The 13743-nt window shown below is 38.8% G+C and overlaps 1 long non-coding RNA gene across 1 annotated transcript; it reads right to left on the bottom strand.

The window, feature by feature from the left end:
• Window positions 1–4807: 4807 nt before the first annotated feature.
• On the bottom strand, window positions 4808–13294 carry LOC136290978 (uncharacterized). The gene is made up of 5 exons (XR_010721409.1): window positions 12970–13294; window positions 11062–11186; window positions 8636–10128; window positions 6509–6592; window positions 4808–6401 (listed from the first exon to the last, which is right to left on the bottom strand). It is a non-coding gene; the product is annotated as an uncharacterized lncRNA (long non-coding RNA).
• Between the last annotated feature and the right edge of the window lie 449 nt (window positions 13295–13743).

The raw sequence follows: 13743 nt of genomic DNA, 5'->3' as shown, positions 1-13743 counted from the left end.
CCAGCACTGGGGTTTCCTCCTCAAACACCTTCTCCTTCAAACAGCCTCACTGGCACCAGGGTCTCCTGATGCATGACAAACCAAAAAGGGAAGGCATTGGAAAAAATATCTGTGGTCAAGACGGCTCTGCCATTCAATCAACTAAGGAAAGAGATCTCAGTCACTACTTCTCACCCAGGTTTCCTTTCCCAGGAAAATTTGGAGACGATTTCCCTTCCATTTTGAATTTCTTTTTGGTTTCTTGGAATTGTAGGTCTTCCCACAGAACACAAATTGCAAATTCCAAAGCAGCTGTATTTAAACTCAGTCAAGAGTATAATGCAAACAACTTTTTTCATCAAAAAACGAATGATAGAAAATTAAAATGTACACAGTCAGTGATTGGTAAAATAGTAGATCATCACATAAATTTGCATTAATTGCACAAAAGCTGAAAGTACTTCATTAAATACTCTCATAATACAATAACCTCTTTAGAAAATTATTTCTGGTATAAGCATGTAAATAATTACATACTCTGTGTCCCATGTAGTTTTATCGGCCCAAGCAAGGGGGAACAGAGTGTTACAGCTCAAGATCATGCTGATTTTTGAGCAATTGATTAAAAAGAACAAGCAATTTAATGATGTTCATCAAAAGTGCTGTACGTATATGAATTGTATATTCAAGTATCTGAGAATTTGAATTCCTAAGCTCAGTTCAGTAAGGAAAAATCAAGTGTATAAATGATGTATTGTTAGGAATCAGTGCTGAAGATAAGGATTTGAGAATAAATCTGATTAATTTCAATGTAAATGAGCAATGTGATACTGAATGTAATTATGAGGATGCAACTGGTCCATGCAGGTCCCTGTTGCAAAGCTTATAGTGAAAACTTTGTATTTTTAATGAAAGAGTTTATTCATGATGACATTTCAAATCAGTCTATTCTAAGGAATTTTTATTTCCACAGCATTTGAACATTTTACAATAATGAATACTGCTATCCTTGTAATTCTAGTCTGGCATTAGACTAGACTTTTTGCAAAATGTTGGGATTCCAAAGTTCGCCCATTCCAGGTTAGGAAGAAAAGTATCCAATTCATGAAAAATCAGATAGAATTTCTTTGGAATGGCCCGTAGGTTGCTGTGAATTCAAGAGTAGCCCTGAGAATATTCTTTATTTTTTTTTCCTGGAATTTCTGTATCCTGTAAAAGATTGACAGGTAGGCCACAGCTGAAGTGAGTCTCCACAGCATTCTCCTGGAGAAACCAGTTGCCTATGGCTTGAATGGATTTACTCCTTGCTGTGTAGAAAAGAGACTGGATGTCCAGGCCCAGACTGGCATTGGGTGAAGTTACATCCATCAGTGCTGTCCCCAAGGATCAGTATTTGGACCAGTCCTTTTTAATACCTTTATCAATGACCTGAACAAAGGGATTGAATGCACCCTCTGCCAATTTGTAGATGACACCAAGTTGGGTGTGAATGTTAATCTGCTGGAGGGAAGAAAGACTCTACAGAGGGATCTGAACAAGCTGGATCAATGGGCTGAAATCAGTTCTGTGAGATTCAACAAGTCCAAGTGCCAGGTCATCCTCTTGGGTCGCAGAATCCCAGAATCACAGAGTCACAGAATCACGGAATCACATATAAGCTGAGTTGGAAGGGACCCACAAGGATCATCGAGTCCAGCTCCTGTCCCTGCACAGCACCATCCCCAAGAGTCAGACCCTGTGCCTGAGAGCATTGTCCAAAATCTTCTTGAACTCTGTCAGGCTTGGGGCTGTAACCACTTGCCTGGGGAGCCTTTGCCAGGGCCCAACCACCCTCTGAGTGAACATCCTTTCTTCTAATATCTAAACCTGCCCTGCCACAACTTCAGGCCATTCCCTTGGGCGGCACTACAGGCTGATGGGAGAGTGGCAGGAAAGCTGCCCAGCAGAAAAGGACCTGGGGGTGATGGTCAACAGCTGAACATGAGCCAGCTGTGCCCAGGTGGCCAAGAAGGCCAATGGCACCTGGCCTGTACCAGCAATAGTGTGCCCAGCAGGACCAGGACAGGGATTGTCCCCCTGTACTGGGCATTGGTGAGACCACACCTCAAATCCTGTGTTCAGTTTTAGGTCCCCTTGTGACAAGAAAGACATTGAGGTGCTGGAACATGTCCAGAGAAGGGCAGTAGAGCTGGGGAAGGGTCTGGAGCACAAGTCCTGTGAGGAGAAGCTGAGGGAACTGGAGGTGTTTTGCCTGGGCAAAAGGAGGCTGGGAAGAGATCTTAGTGTTCTCTATAACTGCCTGAAAGGAGGCTGTAGCTGGGTGGGGTCTGTCTCTTCTTCCAGGCAACAAGTGGTAGGATGAGAAGAAATGGCCTCAAGTTGTGCCAGGAGAGGTTTAGATTGGATATGAACAAAAATATCTTCCAAAAAGGTTGTCAGGCTATGGAACAGGCTGCCATGGGGAGTTGTCTTCCTTGAAGGTATTTAAAGGACATGTATCCTTGTCAGTGTTAGGTTTACAGTTGCAGTTGATAATCTTAAAGGTCTTTTCCAGCCTAAATGATTCTATGATTTTTTTGTTTGTTTATTTTAGCAATACTCCCTAGATCTCTTTGAAAAAATGTTTGGTGAAAGAATTTAATTCTTAATGCAATGAAGACATGGACAGATTCCTAGGAAAAGTTTCAAATTTCAGTTTTATCCAAAAAAGAATTCAATTTAACTACTTTAAACATCACCACTCAGAAGTGGGAGTTGGCCATTCCCCCAGATTTTAGATCAGATTTGGGAGTGAGTAGTAATTATAAATTTTATCCAAGAATCCAGAAATTAATGGCATTTTCCCAGATCCTGACCATGGATATTCCCGACTTCGTTGTCCTGTCAATACAAGGGGAAAAAACTATAGCTGCCCATGTGATGTGAATTGCAATAGTAAAATTTTTTGAGACAGTGCAAAAGGAATTTCACATTTCCAAATGTAAATGGAAAACCTGCTTTGGCTTTCAGTTGACAGGTTCTTCTAGTTTTCACTTCTGATTTTGTTTCAGCTGACTACAGGAAGGAGCCATTAGTTCAAAGGATGCTTGTGAACATCTATTTTAAGACAGCAATGGGCAGGGTGCACTATCACAAGTTAAACAGCATTGGTCAAAGGAGTTTGCTTTCAGAACAGCACTTTCAGGCAACACCTGAATGCTTTGCCTCCAGAAGGATCAGCAGTGCGCGGAAAGCAATCTGGAATCTGAGTGCCTTGGAAAGAGAAGTCGTAAGAGTATACTTACTTAAAGTTCCATACATACTGCATCTTCAGAAGTAAACACCCACTATGTGTACAGGATAATTGCCGTTTTCAATCATAAATGCCATTTCCTTTGTGAGTCTATGATGAAATTATACATTAGTTAGGTAAAAGTGCCCTGTTCTGTCTAGTGATAGCCAATTAGCAACACACTTCAGGCCCAATTTCCTCCTTAAAGTGAATGAGTGAAATGTCAGTCTGCATCATTCATCTGTTTGTGACTTCTGGAGAGCATTTGTTTCCTCATTAACTACTTGTAAAAGATTTTTCCTTTCTTTTGGTAGTGTTTGCCCCAGCACTTCACTAATGAATGAAGCCTTTGGGCTCGTATTTTTTCTTAGGTCTAATGAGAAAGATCCAATTCTCTTAGATCTTTTCTCTCCCTCTTCTAAACAATGATAAGTAAACATAACTCAGCTGAACTACAACTTAACATCTGACTCTGCAGGCACATGCAAATCAAAATGAAATCTTAAAAATGCAGATGTAGTCATCAAACTGCTAATTAATAATTTGACTGCTGCTTCTCCACTCCAGATCTTCACTGCAATTGTAAAACAGGGAGGAGGAAGTATCTTAGGGTCATATTCCACCTGGTCTTCCCAGAGGAGTGAGCATGAAGCATTCTTTTTGTGCCTGGATAGGAACTGTGACACCAGGAAAGCAGCACAAAGGCTCTGTCTCCAGGATAGAAATAGCTACCTGAAGCTCCTGGCTCGTGGGTGGGCATCAGTGGGGATAACTGGAAGAGAGAGGTACAATAGCCTTCATCTCTCTGTCAGCAACAAGAACAAGGGTACAGAGGTCATCATGCACCAAACTGTCCATGTGGCCTCCATCCCCAGCAGAACAGGACACTCCTCACTGAGAGATGATAGTTTTCTCTTTCCAAAACTTATCCATGCTCATACAGACTTTACATTCTGGCATCTTATGTGAAGAAATATTCTGTATCCTTGAGACAAATTTTCCTTGAACCCAGCTGCCACCATGCCTTCACCATCATGAATGGGCGCTGCTATTATCGTTAATACTTTTGCAATGATTCGTTTTATTCATGAATGAAAAGTTTAATAACACTTTGGCAAACAGTTGTGCTGCACTCTTTAAATGAATGACACTGAGATTTGTTTTGTAATCACGACACTTTGGGGAAAGAATAATTCTTGTTTAGAGGTGAGAAGCACTGACAACTGGAATGCCATTCTTTACCAAGCTCCTTCTCCTCCTCAGCCACGAGCAGAAAATTCTCTTAGCTTGACTGTCATTGCTACAGTTTTGATTATGGTTTTTTGGAAGATGTGGGGTTTTTTTCATTTTAAAGCTCTGTCTTAATTGCTAGATAACCATCATTCCATCCTTGTGTCCAGCTATAAAAATAATAGCAAAGTTTTTAAGGTAGTTAATAAAGACACTTTCAAAATTTTTATAGTTTATTGATTCTGGTGTTATCGTGACTGTATTGTTAATGCTAACATTCTTTGCATATAAAATGTACATAACTGACTTATTAACCTGTATCAGAGTTTGTATGATGGTGACAAAACTGTACCCTCATAATGAAAAATCCATGTGGTCTGTTAGAAAATCTTTATTGTTCAATGAATTAGAAGATTTACCCAAACGTATCCATTGTATTCAACTGTACATTGCCAGCTCTTTTTGCTTCTTCATAAATTTTACAACACTTGTTTCTCAAGTTTTTAATTCCTGAGTGATTTTATTTCTTCAGAATCTGAAACGTTTGTATCTGTAGAAATATTTTTCTGACCCTCATGATTGGAAAGGAAAGCATGAAAGCAAAAACAGTAGATACTCAAAAAACAGAAATTTTAAAACTTTTTTTTTTTTTTAATGGTGAGAGATACAGGTAGAACTAAAAATTTGAGCAAGTTGCAGCACATTGTTTATAAAAAGCAAAGAATTAATCCTTTTAAGTTAAAATCAATGTGCTCTTAATGGCACATCTGTAATTAAGTTCTTCTGAGTCTGCTGTGCATTTAGACTATGACCATTTCGTGTAAGTCTGGGAATATAGGGAAGCCTTAAAGATGTTGCAAAGTGGCCAGAGAGCAAAAACAATTAGAGACAGCCTTTTAAATTATGGAGCTATAAACAGGTGTGGGTATAAATGTTCCCATTTTCAGGGCTGCAAAAGAAATTTCTATTGAAGTCAAGCGAAAAGGAAAGAGAAAAACAAAGGACAAATTCCAATGAAAGCACTTGTCAGATCAGCTATAATAATTAACCATAAAAAAGCAGATTATGGATACTTTAGATTGCATTAAATCCTCCTCACACAAAACTTGTGGCCACAAAAACCTAATTCAGCAATATGGAAGAGAGTTTTCTTTCTGTCTAGATAAAATTTCATGCTTTTCCAGACAGCCCAGATTGTGGACTTCTGTGTATATATCCCTGTGTGATTTTTCTAACTTGGCTTTTCTGAATGTGCAACATTTGGAACTCAATATACACTTACAGCAAGCACTCACACAATACATTCCAGATCAATATTTCATGTTTACAAAATGTTTTTTTTCAGTAGAGTGACACTTTATCTCCTCTAGTCCTTCTTCCTCCCTGACAAAACCCTAACACAGAAAAGTAATTTCCAAATTAAGAAGCCATTTCTTTCTCCTCTTAGATACAGTAATAGTTTTCTAGTTGCAATGTGGCATGACTCGGTATGCAATGAACCAAGCAAACTTGTACCTCTCACTTTGCTGTTGTGCAGTGGGCCAGTTCTGCCAAGGGCACTGTGGCTTTCCCCATCTTAAGCATCGAACTTTTGCTCAACCCTGAGGGAAAAATGCAAGGAAAAAATAATGGGCTCCGAGGTCTTTCTTAGCTTGGAACAAAACCTCCTCCAGGCAGCAAAGGAAATAAACTAAAAGACTGGTGGTAACAAAAGAAATAGCTTCCTTCCAATTTCTTTGCAGTATTGACTCAAAATCTTTATATGCAGGTGAGATCAAAACTTATCCTGATAGAAACATACCCTACAAATTCAGGAGAGATTCAGCCACACACTTGGATGCAGAGGTTTACAAAGATTGTGCAGTGAAGTGTGTCACATCTGACTTGGTTGGAAGATGTGAATGTGGTCCCCCAGGAGCACCTAAGGGTAGCCCAAAACAGACTGTGGTCACTAATAGAGAACTGGGGGACTTACAGGGCCATGCTGTGCCTCAAAGAGATGGATGGAGAAGTGAGTTAAATACTTACTCTCCCTTCAGTACCTTCTGAATATTGTGGAGGGACATACACTGAACATTCTGATTTTGGTGTGCCAGAAAGAAAGGTTTTTCCCTACAGGAATAATCAACAGAAAACAAAAGCATATGATTAATTTTGCATGAGAATATATAAAATTTTATTGTTTTTCTTGATCTTAAGAATAAATGAATTCTGAGGATCTGAAAAATCATGGACAGTTTCTCAAGCATGAATGATTATGCCAGGCACCATGTTGCAAGTCTTTAGATGCAGATGCACTAAACCAGGCTTTTTCAAGCAGTGGCTCTAATGGCATTTCCATAATGACTCAGTAACTTTTGAGCCTGGCTGCTCATCTATGATTTTTTACACAGTTTTGCAATTGTGAATTCAAGAATGCAATACAAAGCTGATACAAAACTGGATCACAATAATGTTCTTTCTTTGCCCAAGACTTCTGTCAGAGGTGGTCTGTTAGAGGATTTTGCTGCAGAATGCAGTTTTAAGGCACAAACTATGTCTGAATTTTAGTGCTTGGGTTTCAGTCACATGACAGAGAGAGCCTCCAGCTGTAAACAAACTTTTAAAATAATTAATTCCCATTCTTTTGTTCTCTCCTCAAAGTTGCAGCACTTTCTAGCTTCAAGTTTTCAAGGAAAACTTTCCAGAGGAAAGTTCTTTAATCATAAATTTAAGTACCACCTGTCTCACGCAGAGCTAAACATTGGAAACCATCCATGAAACCTTCTGATTCTGTGAAAATTATGTTAGTTCCAAATGTGGCCTCCAGAACAGATATAAATGAGATGCATGCAGAAGGAGGAATAGGATCTTGCCAAGGTGTTGCAGTTTAACATAACCCATGAACAGGTCATTGTGAGATAGTCACAAGTTTTCATTGTATATTTGTTTACCCACACTCCTGATTCTCTCACCCCTAGTGTCACTAAGTTTATATATTGAACACGGTTACACATTTTTATTTCATGTTATGATACTTGCAAATAATCTAATAACCAAATAAGTAATGTCACTGTAGGGTACTGAATTCCGAATACTTCAGAAGGGTCAGAATACATGAATGTTTCTTTTGAAGTAAGCACAGTTTTCTAAAGCCTGAAAAATTATACTAACTAGGGAAAAAAATAAAAGTCATTCTTCCAATTCTCATGGCAGAAGAAATTCTAGACATAAAAGCTAAGGAAAATAAAAATAAGTTAGGTATTTTTAATCGTTCCCACATACTTTTAAAATATGACTGCTTTAATCTCATTTGAAGTAGGCCCATTAAACCTAATGCACTGAACATTATGTGATCTGAATAAAATTCTCTCTATAGAGCTAGCCCCTCTAATGCAAAGTCATAAGGAAAAAAATATAATAAACTAAGTCATTAATTCACTGCATCATCACTTCTCAGTGGCTCAACATTTCCTGAGTGCTATAAATTTTTGTTGCTTGTTTTATCTATCTCAACTGATCTTATTGGCATAAAAAACTACTCAGGTAGCCTAAGATTTTTGGAAGCTTTCATATAACTATAAAAAGTTCCTCACAAGTGACAAGTAATCAGTTTGCCTGTTTAAAAATGATGAAAATCTGTTCAGATGTCAAACTTCCTTTCAGATATTTTCTATCTGCTCCTCAAATGTACCTGGATAGTATAACTATGTATATGTCTGTTTCTCAGATACAGTGAAGATGCAATGTTATTTGGATTGGAAATATGGTGGGTTTTACTCAGAACTACTCTTTAGTAGGTCAGTCCCCAGCCTGTACTGCAACTTGGGGTTATTACTCCCCAGCGGCAGGACCCTAGACTTGCCCTTGCTGAACCTCATTAAGGTAACGTCTGCCCAAATCTCCAACCTATCAAGGTCCCACTGAACGGCAGCATAGCCTTCAGGTGTATCAGCCACTCCCCCAGTTTTGTACCATCAGGAAACTTGCTGAGGTGCATTCTATCCCATTTTTGGGTTGTTGATAAACAAATTGAATAAGAATGTTGGTCCCCAGGGAATCCCACAGACTACAGGCCTCCTGCTCCACTGGTCACAACCCTCTGAGCTCTGCCATTCAGTCAGCTCTTGATTCACCTCGTTGTGCATTCATCTAATCCACATCTCCTGAGCTTACCTGCAAGGATGTCATGGGAGACAGTGCAAAACCCTTATGAAGTCATGGTGGACAAATCCACTGCTCTATCCTCATGGATCCATCCTGCCATGTCATCACAGAAGGCTGTCAGATTCATTAAGCTTGATTTCCCCTTGATGAGTCCACGGTGACTGTTCCTGATGACCTTCCTTTCTTTTATATTCTTGGTGATGACCTCCAGAATTACCTTTTTCATAATCATTGCAGGGATGGAGGTGAAACTGACTAGCTGGCAGTTTTCTGGGTTCTCCTTGACATTTTTGAAGATAGAAGTAATATTGGCATTCCTCCAGTCATCAGCCACCTCTCCCATTCTCCATGATTTTTCGAAGATAGTGGGGAACAGCAGAACAACAACATCTGCCAGCTCCCTCAGCAGTCATGGGTGCATTCCATCAGGCCCCACGGATTTATGGGTGTTAAGTCAGCCTAGCTGATGACTCACACAACCCCTAAAACACTGATGCTTCTTTTTCCTAAAAGAAAGGATGGCTGTAAGACCATCACCTAATTATGGTAGTTGACATAAAAAGAGAAGAGGACAAGAAACATCCTCTAATGTCCTCCCATTAAAGCCCTTCCACACTGCATGGAATAATATTCATTAGGAAGGAAGAGACCAGGTGTGATTATTAATGTACTTAGATTGTACAGACACTTCCCTGTGGCACAGAGAACCCAAATTCCAGTCCCTGCTCCTCCTCTGCAATTTTCCTCCTATGCAATTTTGCAGTTATCATTCAATGTCATTGAAAAACTGACCTCTGTCTGATACCACAAGCCTCTCTCTGTATAGATGCATCACACTGTTACAGAAGTATTGGAAATACTGCCCTAGAAGCTCTCCAGGTAGCCATGTGCTGGGACATACCTGAATACCAAAGATCAAATAACATTGGACAAAGATAATTTATTACTTTTAGTTTGGCTGGTGAGTGTGAGAAGAGGTAATAGACAGGTAAAAGTGACTGTACCTGTTACAATAATTTTCTGACATGCAAGTTTTCCTCTATTTTTGAGACTGTAGAAGATGAGTGACATGATTTTAGTGTTTATTTTTTTTGTTTTTTTATTGCCATACATTTTTAGAGAACCTGATCAGCTGTACTTCAAATGTCCATGATGAAGGAAGGTGGAGGGGATGCTGTGAAACTGATGGCAGACAAGTGTCAAAGCATGTTCACTGAAAATATCAGTGATGAGCACTGAGGGTCCTTTCTGAACTAATCTGGCCCACTTTTTCTTCTCTCCTGCTGACAAGACGAGCATCAGAAACTTTCATCAAGCCTGCCTACACTCAGGGAACATCAGCAGGAAATTTAGCAAATAATTAGCAATCAGAGTTTACTTGTGAAGAATCCAGTTGCAGGAATTCCTTTTTCCATCTCAAGGTAGTGGGTTGATAATGAGGGCTTCCAGTCTGACATGAATCCTTGTTTTCTCATTGCCTCTTCTTCTGTTAGTCTGAAGAACTAAAAAAAAAAAAAAAAAAAAAAAAAAAACAAAACCAAAAAAAAAAAAAAAAAAAAAAAAACAAAAAAACAAAAAAACCCACAGCCCACTCATATTTCTAGGTTTGATTTTTTTTTGTCCTTTGATGAGGACACTCAGCATGGTTAGTCTAATTATTTTCTTTCCACTGTCTCTTATTGTCAGCCAAAATGACGAGTTTGCATAGGTAATGGTTTACACAAACTGCTTGCTCTATCAGCCCTGCCAAGCTTGTGCTGTCATGGGGTGAGCTCCAAGTGGAGGCTGTGTAAGAGATCAAGCACCCACAATTTCCACTAAATCATTAGCAAATTACAGGTATATATTTTCTATCAGGACCTCTCTGTACCACTCTGTAAAGCTTAATACATGAAACTCTGCCTAGTGCCTCATTCTCTCAACTTCATTAAACAGTTAATCACTTTTATCTTGCACACAGGGTCATACCAGGAGAAGGAAAAGATGGCTAAACATATTTAAAACCACATCAGAATTGTGATGTTGTTGGTAATGGAAAAGCTATCTATCAATTCTGCTTTTCCAAGGAAAGCAGGAGGGTGGCAAATTGTCACCAATATGACTGGTGGTAATCAGCTTAAGGAATGATGAGGGACCTATTTCCACTTGAATCTTCAGTAAGGTTCCCACTCATTTAAGGTCAGGGATTTCCACAAATATGTCCGTGCATTTTTCTGCACATTTGCTTACATAGCAGGCACATGAATTATAGCGCCAAAAGCATAAAAATTACTACATATATCTATGTTGAACCCTTGCCTTGGAGTTAATGGTCTATTTACAGAGTGAATAACCATGAGTCAGGTTAATTTCCCATACAGCTCAGAGCAATATTTTTTATGTTTGGCCTAAGGTGGTACGGAGAAGGTATGGAGAAGAAATGGGGCAGCATTTACCGGGATTGGGAGTGGAGTCATCTGGAACAACTTGGTCCTGAGAATACATGTGGTGTAGAGCTATGTAAAATATCGGCTCCTGAAGATTACAGAGGTCAAAATTGGCAGGATATGCACAGGAATTTCTGAAATATATAATTTGTGCTTTTTAAACACATTTTTCAGAGTATTACTTGTATTGTGATTTCTGAACTGTCTTTTTCCCATGGCTGCAAATAAAAACTTTTGTTAAAAACAGAAGATACATTTAAATTCAAGGTACACTGTTGATTTCACTTCACATTCCCTACATTTTAGTGGCCTACATTTTAATGATCAAATAAACAACAGGAAAAAAAATCAAGACAGATTCAAATATAAACTGTAATAACTGTCAATATTCAGAAGAACCATTTTCTTAAAAAATAATACATTCACTGTATTAAATTGATTTCATTTTCTAATTATTAAAGATAACAAGTGGGACAGGAATGGAAATGTTTGCACAGGACAAACAAGCTGACCAGACTTGTATCAGTGGAAGCCATGGTGCATGTCCTGTCTCCTTCAGAAGCACCATTGCCAGATTTATATTCAGCATTTGCCTTTTCAGGATTATTTGTAATCATACAGTGTCTTTCACCTGAGGGTCTCCAATGGTTTAAAAACAATCTAATCTATCATTGCTCACACACTGCTGGAAGGCTTGTTCCCCACTCTGATCACCCCAGCTGCCAGCCTGGAATCCATCTCTTGGTAGGCTTTCAAGCTGGAGCTGTCATTTTCAGGCACAGGAGGTGTTCCCTGAACACAACCCTAAAGCTCCTCCACTGATCTCCCTCAAGCCTTCTTGGAAAAGCACCTTTGCCATGATGTCAGTAACATTAAAACAAATCAGAGATTTGGCAATTGCATCTGTTGCTGAAGCATTTAGGCTACTGCCTGTTACACCAGCCAGCAACACACTTCTGAACCCCCTGTACCCAGTTATTTGCTCGCTTCTCTTCTCCATGGACTATAACTTGCTTGAGGTAGGCATGATTTTTTTTTATTCTGAGCCTATGAAACATTGAGGAGTTTAGGTCTGGGTATGTAACTTCAGACCCCTAGATGCTATGACCTTGCAAATATTCTAGAAATAAGTAACAAATCTCACAAATGTAAATGATCCTTCCAGATGTGAGGAAATGAGAAGCCAAGCTCTTAGTTAACTTATTGAGTACTTAATCACACAGTCTTTGAGGATCCTTGAGCATGCCTAATATAGCTGAAGGTGCAATTTGAGTGATAAATTATGGAGTGCATAACAGTAATTTTTAATATTCACAAACCCAGCCTGTTCATGTTCAGAAAATCACTCTCTTTACATGAGAGAAAAGTAAATGACCCCTTGGATACATGACAACTTTTACCACTAATCTAATATATTTCCTAGGCACATAACACTGGAGCATTGAGGACCAGAGGTACCATCCAGTGAAGTGACTGGAAGGAGTCCCATTGAATTGGACGGAATTTAAATCAGGCCTGAAGCCAATTAAGAAAACTGGACATTGCTTGACCAGCACAGCATTTATGCTGCTTTCCAGAGTCTGACCATATTCATTAAATTTTAAATGGAAACACTTTTAAATTGGTGCTGACACTGCTTTAGCACCATAACACTGTGAAATTTTCACTTACTATTGGCTTTTCATTTCTGTGGTATTCCCATTAAGAGTAATGTCTATTATTTGAGAGGGTATATGGAAAGAAATTACACAGTTTGCATTAACTCTGCTGTTGTGAGCTAGTAAATATCAGCAGATGCCTTAATGAGGCAATGGCATGAATCCTGCATGCAACTATTTATTCAGCCTATTTATTATTGACTTTTTATAGTTCCTTGCATGTATTTAAAAAGAAGAAAAAATCATCCAGCGCACTTACTTCTCTTGTTTAGTATCATGCTCTAGCAGGTTTTTGGGCTTCTCCTTTCCTTGACTCACTACCCCTCCATTACAGAAGAAGGCTGTCTTCCTCTTTCTTAATTAATGGTTCACAGCAGACAGATGAATTTTTTCATGAAGGATATGTATCTTCTTAAGTTGATAGGCACCAGTGGCCAAAAGGAGCAGAGTTACTGAATCTAACTTATATCCATTTGAAGGTACTAATCTAACAAAAAGGTAATTACTTGTTTCTTGTATCTTTAAATTCCCATATGCTATCATCCATAAGCATCCCAACCTTGATGTCTGCTTGTTAGTAATTAGAGAAAATTAATTTGAAAAGTGCAGGTAGGCGTCTCATCACAGCTATAAAAGCTGGCTACACAGCTGACCATGAGAATGAGTAAATTAGATAGATGCCTGAAAGAGAGGTCACTAATCAAGAGGTTTTAACATGGACTGAAGAACAAGGTAATAATAAATCTACCTGTAAGATCTGTTTAATCTGTACTTCAGGCTTGATGCCTAATTTATTTTGAGAATTAGAAATCCAGAGCTTTTAAAAAGTTTGGGGATTTTTATTCCATTTTCTCTGTTTTAATATATCTCGCATTTATTGCCATCAATATTGCGTAGGCAAATTAGATGAAGACAGCAGGGAAGAAAACCTGTCCTTTGAAGGGTGCTGCAGAATGAAATGTTGTTTTGATCAAAATAGTAGTTTGTTATTTTGACGTGTTTTCTGCCCCACAAAACTGTGCTTACATCTATC

The sequence above is a fragment of the Chamaea fasciata genome, unplaced genomic scaffold (assembly GCF_029207755.1).
Source record: "Chamaea fasciata isolate MVZ Bird 193981 ecotype frontalis unplaced genomic scaffold, bChaFas1.0.hap1 SCAF_6, whole genome shotgun sequence".
NCBI lineage: Eukaryota > Metazoa > Chordata > Aves > Passeriformes > Sylviidae > Chamaea > Chamaea fasciata.
Note: the sequence above shows the minus strand (reverse complement) of the source record. Positions and strands in the feature narration are given on the sequence as shown.